This window comes from Sciurus carolinensis, chromosome 11, assembly GCF_902686445.1.
Source record: "Sciurus carolinensis chromosome 11, mSciCar1.2, whole genome shotgun sequence".
Classification (NCBI taxonomy): Eukaryota; Metazoa; Chordata; class Mammalia; order Rodentia; family Sciuridae; genus Sciurus; species Sciurus carolinensis.
The window spans coordinates 13,845,921-13,855,244 of record NC_062223.1 but is presented as its reverse complement, the minus strand read 5'-3'; positions in this window follow the sequence as shown (position 1 = coordinate 13,855,244).

Genomic DNA, 9,324 nt, shown 5'->3' with positions numbered 1-9,324 from the left:
TAACACTGGCCACCTGGGGCTCACATTGTCTCCCGGCTTTATAGTCAAGGAAACTGGGGTTCAGAGAGATGGAGCATCTTGCCATGGGTCACACAGCTGTTAGCAGCAAGCACGGCTCAAACCTGGTCTAATTCTGCCAAACCCAAGGACAGGGGCCCAAAGGAGAGTAGTAAATGGCGGGGTGGGGCTGAGGAGGAATGGAGGTGCCTCCGCTCTCCTCCACACACACCAGGCTGTGGCCACCACCCTGAAGCTTCCCATCTGTGAAATGCAGATTCCTGGGCACTACCCCAGGCACGCTGAACAGAACCGCTACCAGGAAACAGGGAACCTGCATTTTTACAAAAGTGCCCCCCACCAGGAAATTCGGGGATAGCGGTCTGAGAACCGTCATCCCCAAATGATGCTGAAAAACAGAAAAGCACAGGGAAATGATCATGTTCAGAGCCCTTCCTGGCTCACAAGGAGCTTCTGCCGCATCGCCCTCGCTGGCCCCAGCGGTGATTAGCAGTCACAGTGACAAAGGGACCTGCGAATTACCATCAGACCCGAACAAGGGCTGAGCCTGGGAGCCCGGTGCTCAGTGCTGGTGAGGCCCCGGAGCTTGACCCCTCCTCACACCTGTGTCCCCCACTCCAGAAGCCCGGCCTGATGGCTCTGGGGTGCCACCTGGGCAGGGAGATTTTTTATTGCAAGTTTCCCAGAGCATCCTAAGGAAAAGCCAAGACTGGGTGCCTGGGGGCCCTAAGGGACTTCAGGCCGGACTTCAGGCTCCCCTGCCTGGCCCAGCTTGCCAGTGTGGATGCCTGTCCCCGGCCTTCCACCTGCCATGTGACCATGGCAGCCTCCTGCTTCAGACTTCCTGGCCCCGGCTGCACCCTGACAACAAGGGCAGTTCCTGGGAAAACACGTCTTAGCCAGATCCCAAAGCGCACCTCCACCGGCCGCTGGACCCGCCCTGCTCTGGTGACTCAACTCCAGACCCACCTCCTCAGTGAGAGAGGCGCAGAAGTCCCCACCCCCGCCTGGCAAGCCCCACAGCCGGGCACGGGCCACCATGCTCAGACCAGGCTGGTGGAACCAGCTCTGCCCCGGGAGCCGCTCAGGACAGTGACCCCTCAGAGATGGCTGCGAAGTATCTGGAATATTCTAGAATGCAACATTCCCCCACAGGGCCGAGGCGATTCAATGCCAACGCTCATGCCAGCACCTTAGCAGTCAGGCTGTCCATGCAAGCTGTGTGCTGGGAGGTTGCCACAGGTTCTCTGTCCACCCTCAAACGCAGGCGGTGTGTGAGGCCATCCCTGCCTCCCTTTGGTGGAGGAGCGGGGTCCTTGCAGATGGAGTGAGGACAGGACCAGCTCGGAGAGAGGACCGGGCCTGGGCTCTCCTTACGGGGCTTCATTTCAGCTCTCACAGGAGGGAGAGCACAGGGCAGCCGTTGGCTAGCTGTGCTGGGTAGGGAGGTCCCAGGTGCAGAGGAACCTTACACACTATTAACAACCAGGGTGGGACAGCCCCTGTCAATTTAAACCGTCGCAGGTGAGCAGGAAGGACAGAAGGCAGCCACCATGGCGTTTAAGTTGGCTGAACTCTGCAGACCTTAATCTCCTCGCACTCAAGGTGGGGATGTTAGGAGGACCCACCCAAATAATTTGTGTGACGACACTCCGTAACTACAAAGCCTTATCTCCAAACGTCAGGCGCTTTGGTCTGCTTTTGAATTTACAATAACAAGCAAGGCTGAGGCTCATGAATTCACCCATGGTCCAACTCGACCTTGGGCAAGTCACTTGGCCACTCAAGACCTCAGTTCTGGTGGTGTGATGAAGGGGTTCCGCCGCCTTCCAGATGCAAACTGACGGTACGGAGTCCATATTTGCCTTGTGTGACAAGTTTTGTTTGGCCAGCAGAGTTTTGAATTTAAGTGCCACATCCCTGCCATTCCCTGTTGATTGACATTTGGCAGGACCCCTGTCAGGTCCCATGGGCATCTGAATTTGCAGCCCTTAGAAGAGACACATCCAAAAGCCCCTCTGACCCGGAGGTGCCAGGCGTCTGACTAGCACTGATATGCCGTCGATCCTCCGTAGCTGCAAGAGAATCTCCAGAGACCCCCAAGGACACTGAAATCCAAGACTTCTCAAATGCCTTATATAAAATGATGGAAGATTTGCATAAAATCTACACACATCTTCCATATAATTTTAATCATCTCCAGATGACTTATAATATCTAATGCAATGCAAATGCTATGTAAACAGTTTCCCACACAGTATCATTTAGGGAATCATAACAAGAAAAAAAAAAGTACATGTTCCACTGACATGATTTTTTTCAAAAAATATTTTTGATCCAAGTTTGGTTCAATCCAAGAATGCAGAACCCACAGATGCAGAGGATCTAATGCATGTCCCAAGAAGACACAGAGGCGCATGAACCGCGGATGTCCACCATTAGCCTGGAACATTCAACATACATCCAAACACAAGACACTCTCCCCCACATGATACTGAAGGTTTAATTCAACAGGAAAAATCGAATCATCGAATCAAAGGGTCCCCACACCTCAAGTGGGCATGTTGTTTTCCACAGTTGAACCGTTGCCAACCTCCTTGGGTTAGCCCTGAATCCGGACCACCAAGGGGAGAGATGGGGACGGGAAGCACATCCACCGGCTCTTCCACAGGCCCAGGAGACCCATGTGAGCCTTTCTCCAGGGCCAGAGCCCAGCTGCAGAAGGTTCTGGTTCCAAGGCATCCTCCCCATTCACGTCTGCTCACCTCAACACACAAGGTGGAGTTAAAATGGGGTCGCTCTTCATAAAGGACAAATGATTGTCAGCAAATCCTGCCCAGGGTCTGCCCTGTGTGCAGCTTCTTGAAGGAGCCACCAGGCACCAAGGGCGGAAGTGCTGAAGTTGGAATCTGGAGGGCTTCGTTTTGAAGCCCAGCTGCAGATCCTACGGGAGGGGCAGAGCAACCTTGACTGAGCTCCGTGCCCTCTCTGGGTCTGTATGTGGACCTGCTGAAACCGGATCAGAGCGACCTTTCCCTGCCACCTCGCAGCCCGCTATCCTGTCTCTGGATGCTCACCCGTGGGATCCAGCAGTGGCCAACGGACAGGCGTGCTGAGAAACTCAACCACCCCCGGCCCTTTGCACATCCCGTCTCTGCCCTACGCGGGTATTCAGATGAACATCAAGACGACCCTTTCATTTTTTTGGCCGGAACTACCGGTACAGGTAGTTCCTACCTACACCAAGTGACTGGCCCCAAGGGTGTGATTCTTCACAACTACATACAAGATAAACAAATGTGTCATTAATCAGCCCTTATCAGCAGATGAAGCCACAACTCTAAAGGGGCCGGTTCTTCATCATTCATGATACGTGACCAGGGACAGACCTGAGGGTAATGTAATTCGGAGACCCCTCTTTAAATGAATGGAAAAGTACACACACAAGATTAGATAAAGGGCCTCCGAAGGGGTTGCTGGTGAGACCCCTGAAGGGGACCTTCTCCAGCCTCACGTTCCGTGGACCTGTCTGCACTTTGTCCCTTTCATTCTTTCCCAGCTATCCCACATCACAAACGCATGACAGAAGATGAGGAGGGAGGAGGACCCCACCCCACCAAGCCGTCCAGGAGGGACCCGATCCGGCGATTCCGGGTCCCGCCTTCTGTTGGTCACACCATGCATCTCTTGAAGAAATGTCGAGACGTGGGGGAATCAGCATGGATGATGGAACATGAAATCGGGGCGAGTTTCAGGTTCGCCCAGCCACATCCCACCTAACGCCCACCAGGTCTCCTGAAGATCACCAAGACTCCGTCAGGACCCCACCCAAAAAAGTCCAAGGTCATAACTGCATTAGAGTCACGGAAAATGAGAAAATGGAAAAAAGCCTCCATCATTCCCAGCCAAGACCTGACAGGCCCCAGGAAGCTCCTCCTGTTCCCGCTGAGGGGCTTCCGGCAAGCGCCTGTTTGCATAGCCAGCCAGAGACACGACTCAGACGGGTCTCGATTTCTTACACACCCCCGACCTGCTTGGTTCCCTTATGACGACGGCAGTTCAGTTGAGTTTCACAGCACCCTCAAAACGTGCCAGAGTGGGCTGGATGGGACTCTCGGGGCTCAGAGCCTATCATGACATCTTGGTTGCGACCACAGAAAGTTTTTGTCTTTTTTTTTTTTTTTTTTTTTTAACCCCAGCTTTCAAAGGCAGAAGAATTAGTCAGGGCTCAGAGGTTCCGGATGGTTACTGTATGGGACCATAACATCACCGTCAGGCCCCACGGCTCAGCCACCAGCCCCACGGGGAGCAAAGAAAACTCACGGTACTTTACCAGATGCAGAAAGCGCCCTCCCGTTCAGGAGAGTCATTTGGCGCCCCGGGTTCCTAACCTATAATAATAGTGCTTCATGCTTTTGAAAGTGAAAAAGACATCCAAAACAGTCTTGGTGACACACCGTGACTCATGTCAAGCCCGGGGGAGAGGGGCTCGGTCCCTTTCATTCATACCTGATGTGAAACCAGGCTGGGCAGAGTCGGCCGATTTCACTTCTCAGGGCCTCGCCTCTGTCAGGACTGGCTAGGAGGGAGGGACGCCCACCTCAGAGGAGCCAGACAGCCCTCCCCGCTGGGCTTCTAGAAGCACGTCTCTGGCCTGGGTGCGAAAAATGAAATCTGGATGGAAAGAGCAAGAGGGCTCGGGCTTCCAGGACACCACCTTCCAGGCCAAGCGCCTGTGAGGAGCTTGTGGAGAGAACAGTAGGCGCGCAGCCCAGCGGGCCCGGGAAGGCAGCAGGCCATCCTCACAGTGAGGGGCGCTGGGAGCTCTGTCCTCCAGGAGTCTGGCCGGGCTTCTCCCAGGAGGTGACGACCAAGGCCGGAAGGATGGGGCGATCACGGTGATGGCAGTGATCACGTTGGGGTACCGAGCTCGGCCCCTGCAATTCACCAAGCACCTTCCAGCATGTCACCCCGTTGCCTCACACCGTCTTCCCGGTCACCGTTTCCACTGTACCTGGGCCAAAGAGATGGACAATAACTAGCCCCAAGTCACACGACTGGCAGGAGCACAGCAGAACAGGCTGGCCTGCCAGAGCGCAGGCGGCCGGGCAGGGAGGACACCCAGCAGGGAGCGCCCAGCCAAGGTGGTCACGCGCAGCCACAGAAATGCTTGTTGGTGGCCCACTGGGTGTTTCTGTAGAAGTATATAAACCAATGTTTAAAAATTGGGAGAGTTCACATAAAAACCCAGATTTCCAAGGATCGAACAATCCGGGTCTGGGAGCAGGGAGTCCACACGCTCCCGCGGTGACTGTCCGAGCTGGGACGGGCGACTCTCCACGTGGGGCACCCCCGCCCCTGTGCACTGCAGCCCCCACACTCCCTGACGCCTCCCCCACTCCCCGTCAATCAATCGCTTCGCCACCCGACCTGCCTGTGGGCTCGGTGGGCAGCGCAGGGCGCAGGGCAGGGGAGCTGGGACTGAGGGCTCAGCAGGAGGGCGGTGGAGACCGGCCCCTGGCGACCAGCCCGGCTGCTCTTTCAGAGACAGCCCTGCAGCGGCTGTGGAGGAGGGCGGGACATAACCGGGAGGCTCAGAAACAGCCGCCAGGGATGCGTCTTGGGACGGGAGGCTGAACGGGGTCAGTGCTTCGTCCACTGTGAAGCCACCTTCCTCAGGGAGACCTGGTTGCCATGGCGCTATTGCCGTCATTGTGACTGTGTGTCTTTTTTTGAACACAGGGCTGGCCCCAACCCAAAGGGGCAGTCGGCCGAGATGGCCAAGGGCCCCATCTTTCCCTCTCCGCCTAGCCCAACCCTCCGGCCCTGACGCTGTCCCAAGACCCTTCCCAGGCTGTAAAATCCACTCCGAGGCACTTTATAAAGATCCCCCATTACCTCCTTTTAAAAGGTACAAAGAAGGGATTCTCGAATCCTCCCTAGTGAGCCCCTAGATTAAGTTCAGCCAAAGCCCCAGATGAACTAAGGGGCTCAGCGACGGGTGAAGGGCCCGCGCGTGGCTGCTGCCTGGCGTGTGCAGAGCGGAGCTGGCAGCAGGCCCCGTCCACATGCCAGGCCTGACGGCCCCCAACAGAGATTCCCGAGAGAATGAACCTGGCTGCCTCTGGATGCCACGGACACCCTGCAATCGACAAGTGATGTCTGTCGGGGGCACGTGAGGGGAGTCGTGTGCGTGTGTCAGGTGCTGATCCCTAGTGTGGACAGACACCAGGCTTCTTGCTGCCTGAGACGGGGTGTAAGGAGGCAGAAGATCCAGGGCGCGTTGGTGGGGCCATGCTGTCCATGAGGGCACTGACTCTGCCGCCCCCCCACTTGGTTTTCTATTGAAAGCACCCCGTTCCCGTTTGCATTTCCACTCAGCCAACAACAACCATCGAACAGAAAGAAAACCCAGATCCCGCTTGCCTTGATGGACTCATTTCGATACAACTTCACTCAAGAGCTACCCGCTTCCTGATTTCACATTTCACCATCAAAGCCCGGCGCCAAGGCAGAGCTGGGGGAGCCGCCCCGTTGGCACTGCGCTCGGCCAGGGGACAGCTTTCTGCCTGGAGAAATCAGTCTGGGATGGCAGCTTTGGGTCACGGCAGCCCATCCCAGAGCCAATGGAGGGGACGTTGAGAAACATCAGCTGTGTGTCCCATGCTACAGTCTCCCACAGCCAACTTTGGCAAAGGTCAACAAAAGCTCTGAGAAAGCATTAGGTCCAATGAGAGAAACAATGCACAGAGAGGGCAACAATATGGCCATCAACACACAGCAAGACCCTGGGATTCAGTCTCTTCACTCTGGCTTGGGCATTTCACTGTGCAGCACACATTACTTCAGGCTACTTGATGTAGAACAGTTCTTACCCCTTTTCCCAAAGTGGGGACCAAGAGGTCACTTCAGAAGTTTGAGCAACCCCAAAACCAGGACTAGAGCAGGTGGCAATCTGCTATGGGCCTGCTGGAGCAGGGGACATGCCCTGGACAGAGCAGAGAGCAGTGAGCCTCCCCAAAGGTTTTCATGAGCAACTACTTGCTCCTGATAGAGAATCCCAGCATGATGAGAGGCAGTCCATGAATCCAGGCCCTCTGCGTCTGTGCCTGGCTCTGCAGCTACGCAGACGCGGCCCGCAGCCTTCATACTGCATAGAGTAAAATCATCAACACAAAACAGAACGAGGAGCTCACACACGGGAACACAGCTCAGCCAGAAGGACAACGCCACGCACTGCACGTGGAAGCCGGGGTGGGTCTCACCGGCATCTCGAGAAGCCAAGGGTCCCGGCCAGAGAGCACGCTCTGCCCGTGATTCTAGATGGCAGAAGCTCAAAGGAAGAGGCGAAGCTCAGCCAGAGTCAGAGTTAGAACGGGCTTCGCTCCTGGCAGAGGAGGGGGCTGGGGGAGCAGCCCCAGGGACCCTTTAAGGGGATGAAAACACTATTTCCTGGGCTGGTTGGGGTTACCTGGGTGTGCGTGCACGTGTGTGTGTGCGTGCGTGTGTGTGTGTGTAACCCCAAAATGTCTGTTTTTAAATCGTCACCACTGTCCGTCCACACGACCGCTTGCAGAGCGTCGTTACCCTTGCTCAATCGGTGACAGGGAGGCCCAGCCAGAGAGTTCTGTGTGGGTTTTGAGTCCTTCCTGTGAAACGTGAGCCCATGTCTATCTCCTGGTGATGTAGTGGACGGTCCTCTGAGCCAGCCGGGGAGCCGGGCTGTTGGTGGGGGACACACAAAGCCCCTTTCCACAGACCGACCTTGGACGGGCAAAGGTGTCAGCCACGCAGCGTTCTGAGCTCAGAGGGAAGAGCAGGGGGTGACCAGAGTCACGGGCAGTCCAGACGGCGGCTGCCTGGAGCAGGTCACGCCAGTCTCTGCTCGATGACAGACATGGAGCCTGGCTCCAGGGTGACCTGGTTTTCAGAGCACTGGGGCTGACATCGAAGGCCTCTGAGCCTCTTTCCTCTGCTCAGTGGGGGGTGGAGGGAGCCCAAAATAGCCACCCCCAGCCCCCACACAGATGGCAGGTGACTGGAACAGGGCGCGGGGGAGGGAGGGAGCAGCCAGGCAAAGCGGGGGGCTGGGCACTGGTGTCCGGCCCCGTCTGAGGCCCGCTGAGGGCAGGGGAGCGGGAAGTGGCTTCGCACCCTGTGACACAGCGCCAGACCCTGAGTCTCTCCCTGACCTGGGTGATGACGCCACCATGTCCCCTGCCTGGACCCCCATGGGACCCAGACTCACACCCGCCCGCTCAGCATATCCACGTGGTGTCCGACGGCCTCTTGGGCCTCACACGGCCAGACGTGAGCTCCTGACGGCCCCTCAGGAGTGGGCTACCCCATCCTTCCAGGGGCTCTGGCCAAAACCCATAGTCACCCCGACTTGTGCTTCTCAGGTTTCATGTGCCACCCACCCAGAAATCCTACCGGTTCCCCTTTAGAATGGAGTCAGACTCTGACCCCCCACCTGGCCCCAGCCGTTCTCACCTCCTTCCTGGGCTTCCTGCCTCTTCCATTGCTCCCTTGGGTGTATTCCCCACTCCACCTACCCAGGGATCCTGCATCAGAGACCCTATTACCTCTCCAACATCACTTCCTACCACCCAACCCTGCCTCCGTTGCCTGCACCCCTCAGACTTCCCTGCCATCAAGCACACTAGACAACTCCTGCCCCAGGGCCTTTCCACAGGCTGCCCCTGCTTGGAATGTTCTTCCCCCAGGTATCCACAGGCAGGAACTTCCCTGACAACCACGCCTGCCCCCACGTCCCCTTCCCTACTCTTGGCCCTTCCATAGCATTTACCAATGCCTGGCACAGGATTATCTTGTTTATCAGCTGTCTCCCAGAATTTGACTGTAAGAAGCATAAAGCAGGGACATCTGGGGTCGCTTCTGTTCATGGCTCTCTTCCCCCAGCACCAGGAACAGTGCTTAGAGCTACTGTTGAACAAATGAGCGAGTCCGGGGTCAGCAACCTCCCTCTGGGACCGCAGTGACTACAGTTGGGGTGGGATCGCAGGCACCCACGTCTCCAGCGAGGCCACCCCTCCCCCGACACCCGTCCTGCGGAGCCCTGGGGAAGGTCACGGCGTCCTGCCAGCTGGCCACCCACTGCCCCCAGACACAAAGCACAGCAGGGGCAAGAGCCGTCTGTCCTGGCACCAGAGCTGGCTGGCTCCCACTCGGTTTCACCCACTGCTTCTTCCACGGTGACCCAGGGGAAAGCCAGCCAGAGAGAGAGCGGGAGGCTGGGGCTGGCAGGGGACGCAGGCAGAAGTGGGGGTGACTGAGCCTCACCCT